Source organism: Pinus tabuliformis, chromosome 4_2, assembly GCF_031772625.1.
Source record: "Pinus tabuliformis cultivar Carrire ecotype Pingquan chromosome 4_2, CPIR1, whole genome shotgun sequence".
NCBI classification, from domain to species: domain Eukaryota; kingdom Viridiplantae; phylum Streptophyta; class Pinopsida; order Pinales; family Pinaceae; genus Pinus; species Pinus tabuliformis.
Window position 1 is genome coordinate 705,755,874 of NC_142304.1, and position 22,064 is coordinate 705,777,937.

Here is a 22,064-nt window from a genome sequence, read left to right on the forward strand (position 1 = left end):
ATTTACAAGAAGATTTGGAGGAGAAGGTTTGAAAGGTGGAAGATTCCCTTAAGCATGTAGTTACCAATCTAAAAGTAGAATAACACAACCCATCTAAGGAAATGTTTTTTTATGACTCAGTAGACGATGAAAAGAATTTGAGGTTTAAGGTCCAAAAGTATTAAGACCGTAATATACAAGAACATAATTAGGATAGAATCATAGGTCTAATGTCTCAAAAGAGGAGGCTCCATGATTGAAGGTAGAAGACCATAAAAAAGCTAGGGTTTCAAGTGATTCAAAAGGTATGTTCTATTTATATTCTCCTCCTAATACTGCTAATACAACCAAGTTAATAGTGCTTTGGGGGTTAGGACTTTTGGGATTTTTTTTTTTTTTTAATTTAGCTATGAGCCCTAAAGTTTCATCCTTGGAAAAGGAATATATGGACGGTATGTTTGTTGACAGTAAATATTATTCATGTTTTGGTAATAATAATATTTCTAAATCTTTCAATGCTTATAGTGAAGATTCTCAAATCAGGCTTCTATATAGATATGAACTCTTGAAAGAGGTTTAGAAGCCTACATGACTTACCATCTTAAATCGAGAAAAATGGGAGGAAGAGATGGGGGATTTGGGTTTGGTGAGATTAAGTAGTGATGGGTTAAAGACCCAAAATACTTGTCAATTGGGATGAATTCACATATTAAAATTGCACGACAAAAGGTAAAAAATGAAGTTCAATAAGGAAATAAAATGAATAACTAGGGTCCCTAAAACAAGGCAAACCCTATAGAGGGTTGGAATGTGATTGTAATGTCCTTAAACATTAGAGGGTAGGGTAACCCCTCCAACATGTTAGGACTTTATGGGCCTTGTGAGATAGAGTAGCTTAATATGCTATTATTACAAGAAACCATTCAGGGAGTGAAGTTTATTGGGATACTAAAACCCCTTTTAAAAACATTAGTTTTTGTTGTTATTGATGATTTAGGTGTATTGAGGAGAAATGTCACAAGTTGAAGATCAAATGTTTCTTTGATAAATGCTTACACTTTTGTATTGGTTTATACACATTCTTTAAAGTAAATTATTTGGGGATATATGTTTATGTTGTAAATATATATGGTGCATATGATGATATACAAAGTTATTGGGATCATATTTTTTACCTTGAGTCATGAAAACAAGATTTTGTGATTCTTAACGGAGTTTTGAATTTCACATAGAGAAATCCAAATAAGGGGTTTTCTGCAAGAGTGGATAGTCTATGGGATTATTTAAGATATAATTTCAAATAGAAAAGTTCCATTCATATAGATCCAATCAACATTTCACTAAGTTAGAGAAATAATAGGCTAGGAAAAGATGACGTCTCCAATCATTTTGATTGTTCTTTTTTATGATTGATAACCTCATAGGAAGGATAGTCAAAAATGGATGAAGCACATGCCATAGTCTAATATTCATATAGTTAGAGTTGAAAAATCAGAATCCCTCCTCTCCATTCAATTTCAACTCTAGTTGGGTGCATGAGGAGGAATTCTAGATCTTGGCTAAAAGTGAATGGAGGGGTTATGATGATAGCATGGAGACTTTAAACTATTTACAATTCATAGAGACCATGAATAGAATTAATAGTAAGGTAATGGATTGGATTGTGGATAGATACAAAGCAAAGGATAAAATTTTAACCAATGTTGAAGACGAGACAAATTAGATTCATAAAAATAATGCAATGGGGGTATTTAATGAAGAACAAAGGTTGAAGATAAATGATTTGGAAAGAAAGATAAGGAGATTGTTGGACAATAAAGAAGCCAAGTGGAGATTGCAGAGTCAAACATTATGGCTAGAAAATAGTGATGAGAATACAAAATACCTCGATAAATTTGCAAATCCCAAGAAAAGGATGAATGAAATTTAGGAAATGAAATATGAGGATGGGTCTTTGGTAAGAAGTCATGGTGAAATAAATGGAATAAGGATTAGACACTTTTAGAAAATCTAAAAGGATCCAATCGAAGTAAGCATTGAAGAAAGAGTTAAATTAGCATCTTATTTCCCTATTTATAATACCGAGATAAAAATATGACTCTTTAAAGAGGTATCAAAGGACGAATAGAAGGTAGTCTTGTCCACTTTTCAGGAATATTCACACCCTAAGGGGTGGAATATTGATTTTTTCCTTAAGCTGTATGAACTGGTGAGAGAGGACTTATTAAGGGTTATAGAAGAAGTCAATAGTTTTGGTAGGATGCATTGGAGTTTCAATGCAACATTTACTACTCTAATAGCAAAGAAAGAGAAATATAGTGATTTTAATTATTTTATGCCCATCTTACTCTAAATATATAAATATAAGACAATATCAAAGGTTTTGGTTGTGAGGATGAAATATGTGCTCTCAAGTGTGATCTCATCATAATAGTTTGTACTTTTGAAGGGCGAACAAATCCTTAAGGCTATTTGAAATTCATAGGAGGGGCTTCATTTCAAAAAGACTAAAAATAAGAAATCAATCATAATAAAGCCAATCTTTGAGAGGCACGTGATAGAACAAATTGGTTGTACTTGAGATTAATCCTAATACATGTAGGTTTTAACGTTTTTATTGTTAACTCGATCATTGTCTATGTCACCTTTGTGGACTTTACCATATTGATTAATGAATCAACATAAATCTTCTTCAAACCATTTATAGGCTTAAGAGAGGAGTGTCTAGTCACCCATTTGTTATTCCTTTGTGGACTTTATCATATTGATTAATGGGAAGTGAATATAAAAATAAATGTTCACGTTACAATGGTTGGAATTAAACTAACTTTAGTTCACAATGGTTGATTGTAATTGTGATTGTTAATTACGTTTTTACAGAGAAATTGGAAGAAATTAAAACAAGTTTTTGTACAAATTAGTGTACCTTTTATGTATGGTGATTGTTGAAGTAAATCACAGGAATGTGGTGATTACTGAAATTGGAAGAAATTAAAACAAGTTTTTGTACAAATTAGTGTACCTTTTATGTATGGTGATTGTTGAAGTAAATTGCAGGAATGTGGTGATGGTTGAAGTAAAGAATAGGATTGTTGAAGTAAATTGTAGGAATGTGGTAAGGGTTATGATTGTGAGGCTATGAGGTCATTTTAAAGTTTTAAGAATAAGGTATTATGATTTAAATTTTTATCTTTGGTTACATATATTATGATTTAAATTTGAATGGTAAAGAAAGTTAAGTTTAAAAATTAAATTATAAGTAAATTGATTGGATAAAGTGATTGTGTTTGGTGATTGATTGGGACAATATTAAGGAAGATTCATGTGAAAGAATAAAAGTTGATTGGAGAGAACGATTGTGCTTAGTGACTACTGAGACAACATTAAGGACGAATCATGTGAAACAATATTATAATCATGTGTAGTTGGTGTTAAGGCATTCATTAGTTAAATATTGTTATCTTTGTCTTTATAATTCTTTTTCCTAATTATTATAATGCAAAAGAGAAAATGGTACATACGGTAGTAGGTGAACATCTGGAAAGTGTAGTTAGTGTCAGGCATTCATCAATGAAAGAATGTAATCTTTGTCTTTGAAATTTTTTTCCTTAATCATTATAATGCAAAGGAGAAGAGGGTATGCATGGTAGTAGGTGAAGCTTTGGATATGGACCAAATTGTAGGTTTCATGGGTAAGGTTTTAATTAAACAATTATATGGAAGGCATATAGTAGCAAAATCATTGAATACTTAGATACGACAATATAGGAGATTGATTATATGATATGGCAAGTGTATTACATTATGCCTAAGTGTTGGCTCAATTTATTTATCGATTTTAAGATGATGTAGTAAAAAAATCAATGAAAAACTATTTCTGAGATTCATATTTTCTAGTTGAAACCTTGGGACATTTCTTTGGACCTTAGGATTGAAACCTCCACCAAAATTTTAACTTGGTTGAAACTGCTAAGGTTCCCTCTAAAGTTTTGGACTAAAAATTCTTGTAAATGATTGGCAAAATAATGGGGAAAACCATTTCAATGGGCCCCTCCTTTAGGACATGTGTTTACAAGATGGTGGATAAGGTAGTCATGGAAATCAACATAAAGGAAGGGTTTGAAAGGATTGTAGATATAAAGCTATGACATAGAATTTATACATAGTTGTTAGACTACTCCAATGTTTCTTTTCGATGTATTTAGTGTCATGTGAAAGTCCATATAGTTAAAGAAAATTGAAATCCATTTACAAGAAGATTTGGAGGAGAAGGTTTGAAAGGTGGAAGATTCCTTTAAGCATGTAGTTACCAATATAAAAGTAGAATAGCACAACCCATCTAAGGAAAGGTTTTTTTATGACTCAGTAGACGATGAAAAGGCTTTGAAGTTTAAGTTCCAAAAGTATTAAGACAGTAATATACAATAACATACTTAGGATAGAATCATAGGTCTAACGTCTCAAAAGAGGAGGCTCCATGATTGAAGGTAGAAGACCATAAGAAAGCTATGGTTTCAGGTGATTCAAATGGTATGTTCTATTTATATTCTCCTCCTAATACTGCTAATACAACCAAGTTAATAGTGCTTTGGGGGTTAGGACTTTTGGGATTTTTTTTTTTAATTTAACTACAAGCCCTAAAGTTTCATCCTTGGAAAAGGAATATATGGGGGATATGTTTGTTGATAGTAAATATTATTCATGTTTTGGTGATAATAAGATTTCTAAATCTTTCAATGCTTCTAGTGAAGATTCTCAAATCAGGCTTCTATATAGATATGAACTCTTGAAAGAGGTTCAGAAACCTACATGACTTACCATCTTAAATCGAGAAAAATGGGAGGAAGAGATGGGGGATTTGGGTTTGGTGAGATTAAGTAGTGATGGGTTAAAGACCCAAAACACTTGTCAATTGGGATGAATTCACATATTAAAATTGCACGATAAAAAGTAAGAATTGAAGTTCAATGAGGAAATAAAACAAATAGCTAGGGTCCCTAAAACAAATGGCTATTGGGAGGGAGGTTAATATACAAAAGTATACTCTTTTTCATTACGGGTTTGAGGATGATGGAGCACAGAGGTGAGATTCCTTATTCTTTTCATAACTTTTAGCTTCCAAAAAGGACTAAAATACTTGGGATTTATTCTAAAGCCCGACAACTATAGCAAAAATGGTTGGGTATGCCTTATAGAAAAAAAGGGAATGATTTTCTAATGGTACAATAGATGGTTATCAAGGGGGTGGAAAATAGACATTGATAAAGTGTAGCTGAAGTTGTCCCATTGTATCGACACTCTCTTACATCTATTCTAAAAGGTATACTTGTGAAGTTTAAGCAAATATGTTTCAATTTTGTATAAGAAGGTAAAGGTGAAAACCAAGGGATTCACCTAACAAAATGGTTGGATACTACTAAACCAAAGTTGTTGGGTTGGTGGGGCTTAGAATGTGTTCACATGTTTAAGAAGTAGCTAGTTGCTAAAAGTTTGTGGAATTTGTTAATGAAGGAGAGATTTTGGAGGAAAGTAATTAAGAATAAATATATAACCCTGGGTTCTCTATTATATTGGATTAGAAACCCTTGGGTGTGCATTAAGAAGTTGTCAAGTTTGTGTAAGGATTTAGTGTTCTCATTCCCTCTTATTAGAGGTAATTTGGCATAGACGTTAGGGAGGGGAAACCAAGTAAGGCCTGAATCTAATTTTATTTTGGGGTGTGGGAGTGTGGATTTACTACTTGATGATGGCCTAGCATAGTCACTAAGTTAATGAATTTATCAGTTTAAATCAAGAATATGATTTGGATTTTACCACTATCTGGTCTTGGGGGTGGAAAACAACCTAATCCCTGCATTCGAAAGGAGATAGGGAAGCAAGATAGAATATATAAGTGCCAAAATTGAAAACGAGTCATATAAGGTTGAATGATGAGACACAAACACTAGAATGGGATCAAGGTCAGGTTGTCAGAAGTTATTTTGCAATTCTAGGATATAAGGTTATGATAGATGGTAGAGACCAAGTAGAGGTTTAGCAGTGGTCTCTAAGATATGGAAAATAAAATATTCTAAGAAAATAAGGATATTTTTATGGTTGTCCCTTTAGAACGGAGCTTGGACATGGGATATGTTACAAAAAAAGGGAAGAAAAATGGACCAGCATATGCTATAAGTGTAAGAGAATAGAGGAAAACTTCATACATTTAATAATCCAATGCCCATATGCACACCAAATTTGGAAGGATGAAAAAATCATAGGTATCCCAAATGCATGGAATGACATTCTATAAAACAATATTTGAATAATATGTTTAGGGAGAAGGAATTGAAGGGTTTAAGTAATTACCCTATATAATTCTTTGGGGTGTTTCAATAGTTCATAATGATAGTTTTTTTAATGGTAATGGAAAGCCAACTTCCAAGTATTCTCACAATCATATGGTTTATTTAAAATATGTAGGTCAAGGTTGAAGGAAAGAGTCCCTCAACAAATTGGGGACTTGATAATTAGTAAACATATCCTCGGGGCTTCTTTCATGGAGTGAAGCAAGTGCCTCAAGCTTTTATCAATGTTATAGGAGTATTATATTTTTTAGATTGGCATTCTATCAATCTTGGGCATAGAAACCAACTATTTAATGGAGTTGATGGCTTTGAGATGTCTGTTGAAGTTGGAAAATGAGAAATGACTTGATTGATTATATATTTATGGGAATGGTGTTGTCATTAATTGGATGAAAGGGGAAACTTAGAATCAAAATGTTGCTATCAAGCCTCTAGCTATCTAGTTAAATTGATTTTAGGAATATTTCAAAATATATCATCACATACATCTACACAAAGCACAACATTGATGCTAATTGACTGTTAAAGGAAGGATAATCAATTGAAATTGGAATTTATGGTATTAGAGGAATTTGTAGATGGGTTTTTTTGTATATCACCACAACAAGTCATTTGATGTATGGCTTAATGGATGCATATTTCCATGATATTGATCTTTTATGCTTCTAAAAAGAAGCATTAGTTAAATTTATGTTTTTTTTTGGGTTTGTGTAAAGTCTAAAAAACTAGATAAATCTTTATGAAAGGATATTTCTATGTATTTTAATTTTTATTAGAAATGAAATATAAAATTAAATTGTATATAAATAGTTTTAGAATACTAAAAGATTATATAATTTATATCAAATACTTTTTTTCTAAGGAAAGTCTGAGCAGATGCACTCCAAGGGATCACATCCCATTGACTAAACTAATAAGAGCCTAACTTCCCAATGACCAAAATGCTTTAGCAATGAGACTTCGACCAATTAAACTAACCCTCAAAACTTATAATTTATATCAAATATTATAAATAATTAAGAAATAAAATTATCTATTTAATAATAAATCAAACTTACTAGTAAATTAAAAAAGCAAAAAAACAATTTTTTTATAATAATATAATAAGTTGTATGATGTATACCAATAAATTAAAAAAAAAATGAAAACTCCGGTGTACAATTTACAAAATTACATTAATTAAGACCTACTTAGGATAACTAGATACATCATAAATTCAGAAAAAAGATGATGTGTAAAGTAGAAAGGTTGTAGTAGATTTTATGTTTAATGATATTATGGTGCAACAAAGTTATAAAGATAATGACCATCCCATATCTAAAAAGATCAAAGATAAGGTATCAATATTGAAAACTGTGAATTAATTAAACATCACATCGATATCAATTTATTTATCTTCCAATATATTTTCCATAAAGTCATGTTGTTCTGCTAGGCATCCCATTTTAAATGCAATGTTACTCCGAGTCAACGTAATGTTTATAAAGTGAGTATTATAATGAGGAGGTGGGTCAGACCACATGACCTTTAGGAAATGGTTAGGCATTTTTGTTTGGCGTTGTTAACAATATCATAAATTCGTTTGGATAGTAGAATTTTTTTAGTTGAAATTTGTTTAAAAAGATTTAAAAAATTAGAATGTTGGAGTTTTTAAATTGTTTTTTATAGAATTTTTTTTGGGGCATTTTCATAGAATTTTTGGGCATTGGAAGTTTGATAATTAGGACTAAAATTTTCAAAAATTTTTGATAAATTTTATTATAATTTTACTAAAATTTTCATTATTATCCAAACTAATTTATAGATTCTTTAAACTTAATTTTTTTTTATTGCATCACACAAATACTTTTCTGCAATAAAAATCATATTTTTTTTCATTAAACATATTTAATTGTAAAAAAAAATGTTTTTCTAAAAAATTTAGTAAATATTATATTTTATATATTAATTTATTTCAAGTATTGTTTTTATTTTTTATATTTAAATTTTTGTAATCTTAATATAATATATTTTTTCTACGAATTTTAATATAATATATTAATATATAAAATAAATTATTAATTTATTATTTATATTTTACAATATTGAAATAAAATAACTAGTTTTTAGAATACATCATAATTTGTTTCATTACATATGTGATAATGAATATTAACAAACAACCTTATTATTTATATAATATTAAAAAAAAACAATATATCGACCATTTTGCAACCTTGAACATCATCCCAAACTCCCTTTCCATGGAAAAATTACTATATTTTTCATAGTGTATATTTCCATAAGTAAACTATTGCATCATTGGAATATCTTGTGTGACATGCCATCATGTTTTAAATTTTCGAAATATCAATATTAATTTGTGAAGTCCTGGATATTCAAAAGATTTGGAACAACATTAATAGAAATGGATTGAAATTTTGTGAAAGTTAGAAATTCAAAACCAAAGGTTAAGTGAGTTTATTCTAAATGTTTGTGTGATAAAGTATTATTTTCTATCCAAATATAATAAAACATTAAATAGATTATATTTTATATAATGTTATTTAACTTAATTAAATTTTGCATAATGTCATTTAACCTGAAATATCATTTTTATAATGAAAAAAAAGTGTTCAACAAATCTTTTCGCTAAATATATAAAATTAATTATTCATTTCTATTAATAACTTATTTGATTATATTTACCTGGATTTTGATGAATATAATTAATATCATCATTATAAAAAAATAAAAATTATATTTTTAAAATTAAATATTAATATTATAAAAAAAAAAATCCTAACTCTATAACATTTTTAAATACATTGAAAGGTTGTATAGTATATTAAAATGAAAGGTTGTATAGTATATTAAAATGGAGTTGTTTTTAGTGCGATTTTTTGGACTTTCTTGTGTTTAAATTTGATGGAAACATTTGAGGTGAAATCTTGATTTGTGTTATTTAAATTGGTTTTTTTGACTCTATATATAGATTCAACACCCTAAAAACCCAGGGCAGTTCGACTGTGCAAAGGTTACCCATCAAGCTTGTGATTTCAATAAATTCCAGCAAAATTTTAGAGAAATTAGACCAAAAAACTGGTAAAAAAACTTCCAAAAAAATCTTACTAAAACCAACTTATATTAAAATGTTCATCAATACCTATTTCAACTTAATTGAAAGTTGAAGAGTCTCAATAACTTACATAGTTTTAGAATGCCAGACTCCGTTTCCCTGTTTTCTAATATATTTATTTATTAAATGAAATAATTTTTTGTTTACATATTTCGGAGGGAGAGGGGCAATTGTTCCATGTTAGTGGGAAGTGAACATGGAAATAAATTCCACGTGCTATTTTGTCATGGGCATGATGATTTTTTTTTTAAATAAATTTGTATGTAAAAAATGGAAAGAGGTTGTTTTTTTAAATTTATCTTAAATTTATTGGAAAATTTTTATTGTTATAAAAAACCATTTACACTCGATCAAAATTTACATTTCTATAGAAAGCATTATTCTAAGTATAGCTTTATTTCTTAAAGGGTTTTATTGTAAACTATCGACAACCGTGATAGATAGCACTAAAAAGATGACTCTTGAAAAATAGTCAGATCACCTTAGTCCGGCTTACTACCTTTATCCAAAATTAAAGGAGATGATTCTGGCAAAAAGAGACTGTTTTGAGCTTGGTTGGACTTTTTAGTCCAGAATTATCACTAGAGAAGATGAAAATGAATTAAATTAATTAAAAAAAGATGATTATATAGAGAATTAATATTTTGATATATTGACTGTTATTATTATATTATATACCACTATTCATAAATGTCATTAATGGGCTGATTACAAACAAGGGAGTATTTAGTCATACAAAAGACCCTCTTTTTTGTTACCTGCTCTATCACTTTTTGTTGTTATGTTTGTGGAAACGAGGACTATAAAGGCATTAAAATTGATTTGGGTTATAAGTATACATGAAATCAACAATTTCAATTGAGCTTAACTGGAGATTCACTCAATGAACCCATGACATATCATGTGCGTTCGTGGTATACTAAACAATACCCCTAATTTGATTACATATTGGAAAATACATCTAAAAATCACATTATTTAATCCCCTACCAATATAAACCCAATACACCTTCCCAATTTAAAAAACCCATACTTTTAGTAGACACTGTAAGTATCCATTTTTTATATTGTTTCACTAACTTTGAGCTCCATTTTTTATACCTGCCAATATAAAAACCCTTAATCCCATATATATACCCCAATATATTATGTCATTTTTTTCTCAATATATATTTCCCAATATAAATGCACGTGGTGTGGTATTGTTACCCAGTAAAACCTTTGTTTTGAGCCTACTTCAAATTATTTAAATAATAAAAATTGTTATTATTACCACTTAAGCTTAAATTTTACTTACAATATATTAACTTTGTGTGAGTCAATTGAGAATGTTTATCTTGCTTACAAGTAAAAGAACACATTGCTTTCTTATATGTAAAAATAAATATGAGAGACCAATGATGTATCGACTCATACAAAAAATGTTCATATCCATGTATCACCATTGAGAATGCATTATTTCAACCACAATAGGAAACTTTAAATTAAGTGTATTAAACAGAGTAAGTGTTGAATTTATCGTAAAACATAGCAGAGAATGATTAATTAATACATCACCAAGGCAAACCCATTATAAAAATTAGTATTAAATTAAGAATAATATTTTTTATAAAGATAATATTCATATTTACATATATTTAATATAATGATTTTATTATAAATTTAATGTTTTCATTACAATCATTTAACATTATGAATTTTTGGACACCTAACGTTGGTGTAGAGGAATTTCAACAAGTATTGAAGTCCAAGCTACCTCTTAGAATATGAAAACCAAATATCAGGAAACTATGTATTTATATGTACATCTTGTGAATAGAATGCAATCACATGATTTTATCTAGATTCTAACTATTACTTTTGTGTGTGTTTAACATAGTATTAGAGTAGGTTTATTCCTACTTTTCTTAATAGTGTGAGCCACCAGTGTTTTTGCCTAGCCTAGGTGCCCTCATTGCTCAAAAGTCAGTCACATTTGCATCTCTATCAATCTCAGTTTTTCTCCCAAACAATTTTGAGTCTGTCTATTTGGTATGACTCTCCTTAATACACCTAGATTTGGTTTGCCATTCTCTATCTTGTCAGATATGTCCTCCTCAGGCCCTACATCCACTCAACCTTGTCCGCAGTTGTTTCTCTATAGAACTAGAATTGCATGCCCCCGTGTTAGATATTTTTTTCCTGTGTAGCTCCTTTTTGATCTCTACCCTCACTCATACCTTTCCCAACGAATGCAGAGATAGAAATTACAACATTTCTCTTGAGGAATCAGATATCAAAGCATTTCATGAGCTAGTGCAATATCATATTGGTTTCACCTAACCTCGATTCTTTTGACCAGCGAACACAAATACAAGTCAAATTGTATGTGGAGGACTAAAATACTACCATTGTTTCCATTGTCCCGTTTCTTTGCATGTCTATTCTACCCACTATTTTTGTTCCATCATGCAACCTGGACTCTCTCTCTCTGTCTCTCTGTCTCTCTCTCTTTATTGACTCTCTAATATGATCATGTGTTGCTAAGAATTTGATCAATTTTACAAACATGGGTGATTATTCCGTGTTGTTTAGTTTTGTGGTGGTGGTGATATTGGCTTGACAAGCATCAACGCATAGAGACGTGGCAACACCAAGCTTAACACCGTGGTTCCTACATGCAAGTCATGACCCCCGTTTACAACTCTCTTGTGAGGGTCTTCATCGTGCAAAAGAATCTCTTCACGGACATCCAAGGCTCTTTGGCATTCCTGCATTTGAAAGCACATGATTGATAAGGTACTTTTTTTGTAACTATTTTCATTTTTCTAATAATCATCTCATTACCTATTGAAGGCCACTAGCTCACAAAAAGAAAAATTGTGTATACTAGTGCCTTGTGGAAGTATACAAACCACTATATTATGTAAGGGTGCAGCCATGATCATCTCATAATAGAACATATCAACACAAGCAGCATCAATATGGTATACAAATCACAAACTTGCACAGTAGCTTCTCTGAAGCCTCACAAGAAAGTGTTTGTATTCTTTAGTATTCAATGCATGTTTTCGATTCTATGAGAATTTTTATCTAACTAGACTTCCCAGGATACAAGAGATAGCTTTTATGATTGATTCACTACCTCGATTCATGTCTGGGGTCTTTTACCAACACACCACTCTCAAATATGTCTCCATAGGAAATGATCCCCCACAACAAAGAAGATTGGAGGTTTGACTTTGTTTAAGGTCCAATGTCAATAGGAGAAAGAAGTATGAATTCATCTAGCTGAGAAGGCTTCATTGTTGCATTGTGGGATAATAAAATATAATGCTCCTCTTGGAGGGCAAAAGATCATATATTTTTAGTTACATCACACTCTTTATCTTTCATTCGAAGTATATCAATTTTTTTTATTAATGATGGCTGGTCCAATATAGATGGATAGTCACTTTGAGTATTCAGTATGATGAATAGAAGGGTGTTGCACCGATTTTATTTGATGGAAAGATTGGTAGGCAAGGGAATAGCTCATATATATATATATATATATATATATATATATATAGAGCTGTTATGGGGTTAATAGTTTCAAGGTTCTGAATTCATCTTCATGAATGCATTCTATGAAGAAAATTTCCCTGGTGGATTTTTGCGGTCATTTTCTTAAATATAAGCCTCCCACAAAGTGTGTCAACAATTTTATTGATAACATTCATTGTTGTTGTTGTAGCATTCAACACTATTTAATTTTTACTAAGTGAAATCATATGAAGCCATGAGGGATATCCTGATTGCAAACAACAAAGATGTTATGAAACCAACTCACAAACAGATAGAAAAGATAGATAAACACCTTCAAAATAAGCCTCTTCAAGGGGAAAACCTCCTTTACATTACACAAACGAAAAATTCTTGGATGATACAAATGACAAGACCTCATTTCTATATATAGGAGTCTAAGGGGTCATAATATAATCAGAGCCGACATAACAATAATAATGTAAGGGCACAATAATAACAATAGTGGGCTTCTACGGGGCACAATAATAACATATGGGGACTACATGGGCACAAAAATATAATAAGGGAGTTACACTAATAACAATAAGGGGTCACACTAGTGGTATAGGGACCTAACTTGCCCATGTCCTTCAAAAAGTGTTGTCTTCAATGCTTGAGTAGTTATTGATTCTTCTATATAAAATTCTTGTCCTCCCATGTGGAATCTTTAGCGGGTAAGTACTTCCACTTGATGAGATACTCTGAAATTGATCGATTTCGTAGCTGTTAGGTTCTTGTCTTTGTGACTACTCCACGATCCAATATGATTTTTCCTTCCTTGTCAAGTTCTGGAAATATTGTTTAAACTAGGATCTTCTCATTATGTAAGGTCGCCATTTCTTAAGTGCGTGTAGTCTTCTCAACATTTCCTTCTCATAAATAGCTTTGTGTAAATACTTTCTTTTGATTAGACAATTTTTGAAAGCAATGGGTCTTTCTTCTTGCGTTAAAACATCACCAATTCTATTTCTTGATGCATCATATTCCACAATAAAGGTTTTTGTGAAGTCTGGCGTAGCTAAGACCGATGCTTGGCACATCGCCTCTTTAAGATGTTCAAAGGCCTTTGTTACTTCTGGAGTCCATGAAAATGCATCTTTCTTCAATAATGTTGTTTTCGGAATGTCTTCAGTCTTCATTCTTATTTGATGATATCTTGAACAAAGATCCAACTTGGTGAAGTAAATTAATCCATGCAATTAACCCAATAATTCATCAATGACAAGAATGGGAAATTTATCCTTAATAGTGAGTTTGTTGAGCTCTCTATAATTTGGACACATGCGGTATGACCCATCCTTCTTGTGAATCAATACTATTGGAGCAGAGAAAGAACTATGACTAGGTTGAATTATACCAGCCTCTAGCATTTCTGCAACCATATGTTCAATTTCACTCTTTTGGGCATATGGATATCTGTAAGGCCTGATGTTTGGAGGAACACTTCCTGCAATCAAATGAATAGAATGATCATGATCACAAATAGGTGGGAAGCCTTTGGGAGTCTCAAATACCTTGGAATGATTTTCCAAGACTTTTTGGAGATCTGGAGAAATAGATGATTTCGATGTGGGAACCTCTAGCGAACATAATTGTGTAATTACGCTTCTTTTTCTTTCTTTAGAAGCTTTATCATTCCATTAGAGATGATTATCTTTCACGGTTTCCATGTGATACCCCTTAATTCAACTTCCTTTCCTTCCGAAGAAAATTTCATGAAAAGCTCTTGAAAATTAAAAGCTATTGTACCCAAGGATTGTAGCCATTGGGCTCCTAGTACAACATCAACACCACCCATTGGAATGGAAAGCATTAAGATATTGAATACATATTCTCCCATGGATAGCTTGATATTATGGCACTTTCTAGAGCAATTTATGGTTCCTCCACTTGCAACCATCACTTAACACTCTCGTGCTGGATATAGGAAGAAATTCAACTCCTTGGCTATCTTATAATGAATAAAATTATGGGTTCTGCCCGAATCAATCAGCACTATTACCTTTTTCTTGTTGATATGTCCTTCTATCTTGATAGTTTGAGGAGCGGTAATTTCGTCCAATGCATTACAAGATATTGTCAAATTCATTTCTTGATGCTTGATGTGATCTTTCACTTCTTGAACCTTTTTCATCTTGATATGTCCTTCTATCTTGAGAGTTTGAGGAATGGTAATTCTTGCCAATGCTTTACAAGATATGGCCGGATTCATTTCTTCTTTCTTTGGGGTTAGTTCCTGGTGTATATCCTCTTCTTTTTGACATTTCTTGATCATTTTCTTCCTCCTCTTCATAATCTATGTAAACGAATTTCTTCTCAGCACACTTGTGACCTTTAGTGTATTTGCTATCACAACTGTAACAAAGCCCTTTTTCTCCTTTTTCTTCCAATTTTTTTTGTGTAAACCTTGTAGGTTGTGGAAGGCTAGGAGAGAAAACACTTCCATATTTATAGTTGTGAGTGGTAGGATTCCCTGTTTCATAATTCCGCTTTCAATTTTTCTTGCGAACATGAATGCCTTCCCCAATGAATCAGGTTCCCAAAGATGAACCTCATGTTGAATGTTATCCTTTAAAGTCCCTATGAAGACATCAATCTTTGCTTGTCTGGAATATCATTTACCCTTATATTCAATTTTTGGAAGTTCTCAATGTGCTCTGCCATTGAACCCTTTTGTTTGAGATTTATCAATTGGCTAAAGAAGGTGTTACTCTTTGTATCCTCATAATGTGCTATCATTTCATCCGTGAAAATTGACCATGTGACAAGTGATTTACGAGAACAAATCCCTTTATACCATAAAAATTGTTTCGGTTCTAAATATAAAGATGCAATATGTACCTTTTGTGATAGTTTCACCTCATGTAGATCGAAATATTTCTCCATTTGTTGTATCTAATTTACTGGATCTTTGCCATCAAACTTCCTCATATCGCTTTTTCTTGATTTTCGGAGCTCAATTTAATATTCTATGTCTCTGTAATTTCAGATCTCCAAGGTCTGAAATTGCATCCTGTGGTAGCCCTCTGAGTGCTCTTTCAAACCCCACAAGTCTGATCAAGATTGGATTCTTCAAGGAAGAGTTATGCCCAATCTCCCGCAATGACCTAATTATAGACTAGTTCAGTAGAGTGAACTTGTATGACATACCACGTGTCATTGTTTCGACCTTAGGTTCTGAAACTAGTACCAAACAAACTACAATCCGTCTTCTTTTTGTCACCTTCTACGAAATTTGAATCAGATGCTCCAAGAGAGAGTTATGAATATTTCCCAAGTCACTTGTTTGGGATGTAATTTGGGAGCCTGCAAAAACCCTAAATATCTTGGATTGTATCTTCGAACATATAGCGAAACAAGTTCTGAAATTCAGGCCCTGGCTTCACCTCGTTTTCGGCTCAAATGGGTTTTAATTTCAGATTCTGAGACTTCGTAGAAAAATAATTATAGCGAAAATTCCACGATGACCTGTTTGATATTGAATTATGGATCTTGCAAAAACCCTAACTTCCTCAGATTAGATCTCTGAAAATATAGCTATTCAAGATCTGAACTTTGGACCTGCGGTTCAGTGCGCTTTCGTCTCAAATGGGTTTTTTTGTTAGATTCTGAAACCTCACAGAAAACTAGTTATAGTGAAAATGTCACAATGACTTATTTGGAGCAGCAAAACCCTAGAATCCAAAGCTCTGATACCAAATTTTATGAAACTAGCTCACAAAAAGATAGAAAATATAGATAAACTCCTTCAAAATAAGCCTCTTCGAGGGGGAAACCTCCTTTACATTACACAAATGAACAATTCTTGGATGATACAAATGACAAGACTTCATTTCTATATATAGGGGTCTAAGGGGTCATAATATAATCAAAGCCGGCATAACAATAATAATGTAAGGGCACAATAATAACAATAGTGGACTTCTATGGGGCACAATAATAACAATATGGGGACTACATGGGTACAACAATATAATAAGGGAGTTACACTAATAACAATAAGGGGTTACACTAGTAGTATAGGGACCTAACAAAAGAGCTTGAAAAGCTAATAAGAAGCTATTAGTCGCACTTTCCTCACTAAGGTGACATACACTTTCCAACTTTTGAATAACATCTACTTCATTTCAGTAGTAGAGGACTCAACGCATTTGTTTAGTCTGAATTGTTTGGAAAATGGGTTGAATGCATAGATTAATAGAGCTATTGATTACTCCAATACTCTATGTTGTTGTTGATGACACGATGCATTAAGGAAATTTTGAGGTAAGAAATGGGCCTCAAACCCAAAAATATACTAACAAAATTAACTTTAAAATAACCAATAGGATTCAAGATGATGATATCATTCCTAGGGGAATATTTTGGAGGGAAAAGAAGAAAAATTCTTTATTTTTATTGTGTTTTTGGCTAATCTCCTTATAGGCTTACCCAAATGTCAAGTATAGACACTAGTTGGATGTATAATTCAATTCCACATCCAAAGAGTACCCACTTTATATGCTTCTAAGTAGACCCACATCCAAAAAAAATATGAAAATACATGAAAAAATGTTGTTGAACACATTTTTTTCATGTATTTTCATTTTTTTTAAGTGGGTCTTGTTAGAAATTAAATAACAGAGTAATGGAACAAAAATATTTGAAACACAAAAAACATAAAACAAGAGAGACACATATATACATGGTTCACCCAATTTGGGCTATGTCTATGAAGAAACAACCATTCCTTCCTTTTATATTATCTAACAAATTGAAGGGCTATAACCTACAACACATCCATTGTAACTTCCTCTTCACTCTCACATAGTCTTCTCTCTTTTTCTCACAAAATAATACACAACCACTATACAGTTCCCTCATATAAACTGAAGGTTTCCTTCTAGGGGAAAAACTCCTACATTAACATAACTTCTATCGTCATATCTTCTGCCTAATGAACAACCCAGATTGATTACAAAATTACAATATTTTACAAGACAATTTTTCTCAATCATTTTCTTTCGGGTGTGCTACCCCCAAACCCCCACTAAGGGGGCTACTGGAACCCCTAGCAACAATAGTGGGGGGGCAAGCCCCACTACACCCGGCCATTAAGGACTATGATCCAAACACAACTAAAACAAGACCTTTAAATCAGGCTCCACACCCAATAGGTCTACTCATAAGTAAGTAGAGTAGGTACTCGTTGGATGTATAATTGAATTCTACATCCAATGGGTGTCTACACTTGACATTTGAGTAAAACTATAAATAGATAAGCCGAAAATATAATAGAAAAACAGTTTCATTTCTTTTTCTTTAAAATTTCATAAATATTGTTTTATTATTTTATTATTTTCATTAGGAGGCCCACTTTAGACCCCAAAATTCCCTTAATGAAAATCAGCAAGGCCTCTCTAACTAATATTCAAATTTGTTTACAATTTGCGCAGGGGAAGATTGAGTTTTTGCAACTTGAATCTAATCTCTAGAGAGATGAAATACAACATAAAAGTCATTATTCTAAACTAGTTCTTGTTCAGAACAATTCACTTTTTGTGTTTGAGACAAACTCTTATTAGCATCCAAGACTTGATCAGATTAGTAAGGTTACTTTAGGAACAAATTTACATGAAGATACAGAGGTTCAACTTGCACTTCCCAAACCCATCATTAGACATTGGGAAGAAATGATTAGAAATAAGAAAAGAAATGGCCTTAGATATGAAAAGGATGTATACTTTTACATTCCAGACTATTCAAAATCAATCAAGTTTCAAAGTATTGGATTCCTTCATGACAATTCATCTTCACCTTCTCCTCTTCCACGACCACCTTAGATTGCGAAATTTCAAAATTGTGATCGAGTTGGCCATGTGAAAGATTAGTATTATGATCTTCACCCTTGTGAGAATTGTGCTAAACATACTCATTATTCAAACAGATGTTCCAGACAAAAGACTCCTGCAAGAGAAAATATTCACCTTGTATGGATCACTTCTTGGCAATTGTCTTCAACAACCAAGAAGATATTTTGATCATAACTCAAAGTTCATTCTCGAGTATTGACACATTTTGCAGTGGAAATATCATCATCTTCTCACATTGTATCTAGTAGGGGGGTAATTGATGGTAAACTACTTGCTTCAAATATGTATCAAGAAATTTTGAGCCATAGCTTGAACTAGAGATTAGAACTAGATTCATCCATAGCTAGATTCAAAGTTATAGCCAGAGATAGATTCATGTTCCATGAGAATGAATTGATTGGTGGCTAGCCTTAAGCCATGACTGATAGAAACCTTTGGCTTATGCTACATAAATTCGTGGTCATCCTCAAACCATCATCAGGAAACGCTTCCACTTCGCAGAAGGCCTCAATTTCTATATATATTCAAAATTCATCCAGGAATTTCTTCAAGCCTAGTTCCAAAGTTGGTGGTCATCCTTAAACCACCACCTGTAGAAACTTCGAGTTCTTCTACCTCATTTAGTTTGTGTTCTTCCTTAAACCACCATTTCAAAGAGCACCTCCATTCATTGGCTATCGTGCACTATTGTATTTTTGCTCTCTTCTTGGACTCATGTACACCCTTTTGGATTGGGTGGGGGGGTGTTGGACACCCAATCCACTAAGATTGATGTGGAAGAATTCCAGTAATCATTAATGTCTAAGTGACGTCTTGGAAGATGAAAACCAAGAGTCAACAAACTATACATTAATATGTAAATCTTGTGAATAGAATGCAATCACATGAATTTATCTAAATTATGTCGATTACTTTCGTGTGTTTTTAACTCATATAGTTTGTTTATGACTCTATGAAGTATTATTCCACCGAAACTTTTATTAATTAAGTGAATAATACTTCAAAAAATTCAAGTATCTAAATTGGCTTATGTAAGGTATCATTTTGGTTAGATATATTTCGATAAATCTCAAAACAGTGTTAATGGGGTGCTTTTATTTCTTTTAAGGAGGTAAAAATAGTTATAATATTTATTTTTATATGGTATCCTAGTTGATGAATTTAGTGTAAGTGGAATAATCAAAATATTGAAATAGGACCACTTAATCTTTATGAATCGTTTTGTCTATCCCATCATATCTCATAAGCTAGTGTACAATTTAATAACAAAATATGTTCATGGACAATGTTCACAAAGGGTTTATCCCTTTTCAGACCTTTAATGGTAGTGTTTGGAATATGTCACATGAACTTTATAGTAGTAATTTATCACATAGAGATTATTTTATCCTATACTCCAAGACTTATCTCACTCTTTTTATTTCTATTTAGGCATTTTTATCACTAAACATATACACTATATACATTCCGATTAATGAGTTAGATGTTTACTAAATGAAACCACATAAAAGTTGTATCGATGAAATACTCTTAACTCCATCTTTTAATAATTAGGTTAAAATTGTCATCAAGCAAACAACTTGGGTTGGTAGCATAGTAACTTTTTCAGGAAAGAAAAGCATAATAGTATTAGATAAGGAATATAACTGTCAATATTACATCTGAGAAATGAACTCAATCATTTTGTGAATAGACATCAGAAAGATCTGTTCCAAATGATCCTAATGTGTCAAAATAGACAAGTAATGACAACAAAATTGTACACAGCATGAAAACACATCTACGAGATAAGGATGATGGGTTAGATGGTACCACGTCATCAAAATTGCGGATGATCATAAGATCAATTATCCAACTGCAGGACTTCATGATGTAGAAATATTTAGATAAACAGAATTTAGAAACAAGGAAAACGTACCTGGGTCCTTTCTGAAAATAAACTAAGAACCAGGAAGAGAGAATTCTTGAATGTGAAAACTTTCAAGAAGCATAGTAACTTTATATTACAAGAACATTTTAAATACAAATCTAAACTAAAAACTTAGTTATCTAATAGTTATTTGTTATTTATGCACAGTCATAAAAGTATGAATAAGTAAATGGTAATTTTATTTATCATAAATAGTTTGATATTGGATTTTAAATTTTGATGATGTCATTATTTGTTAAAATCAAAATTATATATAAATAATGAGTTGCATTAAGGAGAAAAAAGAAAGTGTAATTTAATCATAAATGTTTATGTAATTATATTTTATATGAAGTTAAAGAGATTTGTTAATTATTTTTGGGCATGAATTAAGTTTTAATTAGGGATAGTATTTGGTTTAATGCATATGATTAATATTATATGGTATTTCGAAACATATGGCTTTATTGCCATAACTTTAGTGATGTGAGTAAGGGAAATTTAATTTCTTGCAAATGCCATCTAGATTTAATCTATTTTTTTGTTCTAGTGTATGGCATGAAATTGTTTCTAATTGACTAATAGTTTGTTTTCCTTCAACATAAAGAAATAGGCTAACCACCCAAGACCCATAAGCATCTATAAAGAGTAACAATTTGTCCCCTTATGGACCACCAACATTATTTTTCAAATTTTGCCCTTATGGATCACCAACCTATTATTTTAGACGACTAATATTTGTTTGCACATGATTTTGTCACTACACATTGATGTCTTTTAAATTGTACTAACAAAAGCTCAATCAAAAGTGTTGAGTATTGTAGCTTTTTTATTTTTTAGTTTGGATTTAAATAAATAAAAGGGATTATCAACTTGGTGATTTCATGTTGTTGGATATGTAGCTAATTTCATGTCGACAAATACCCAATGCAAATCCATCGAACAAAGACACAACTCTATCCATATTTTTTTTACTAAAACACATAAAAATGAAAAGAAAAAATACATTGAAACCTTTAAATAAACCAAAATGATAATCCTCTAGGGCAAGAGTTTAAATTGCAACTGGAGGTGGGAGTAAGGCTAGATTCCCCTAAAAAACACATGAACTTACTAGAGGTAGCATAAATGATGACCAAAAGGGATAATGACTTTCTTGCAAATACTATCTTGGTTGAAGTCACCTTTTGGTCTTAGAGTAAGGTCTAAATTTTTATGTGATTGATGAAGAGACAACCTTTCTCATATGCAAGGAAATGGGTTAATGGCCCAAGACTTAGAGACATCTGGTAGAAGTGAAAGTTTTCCCCCTTA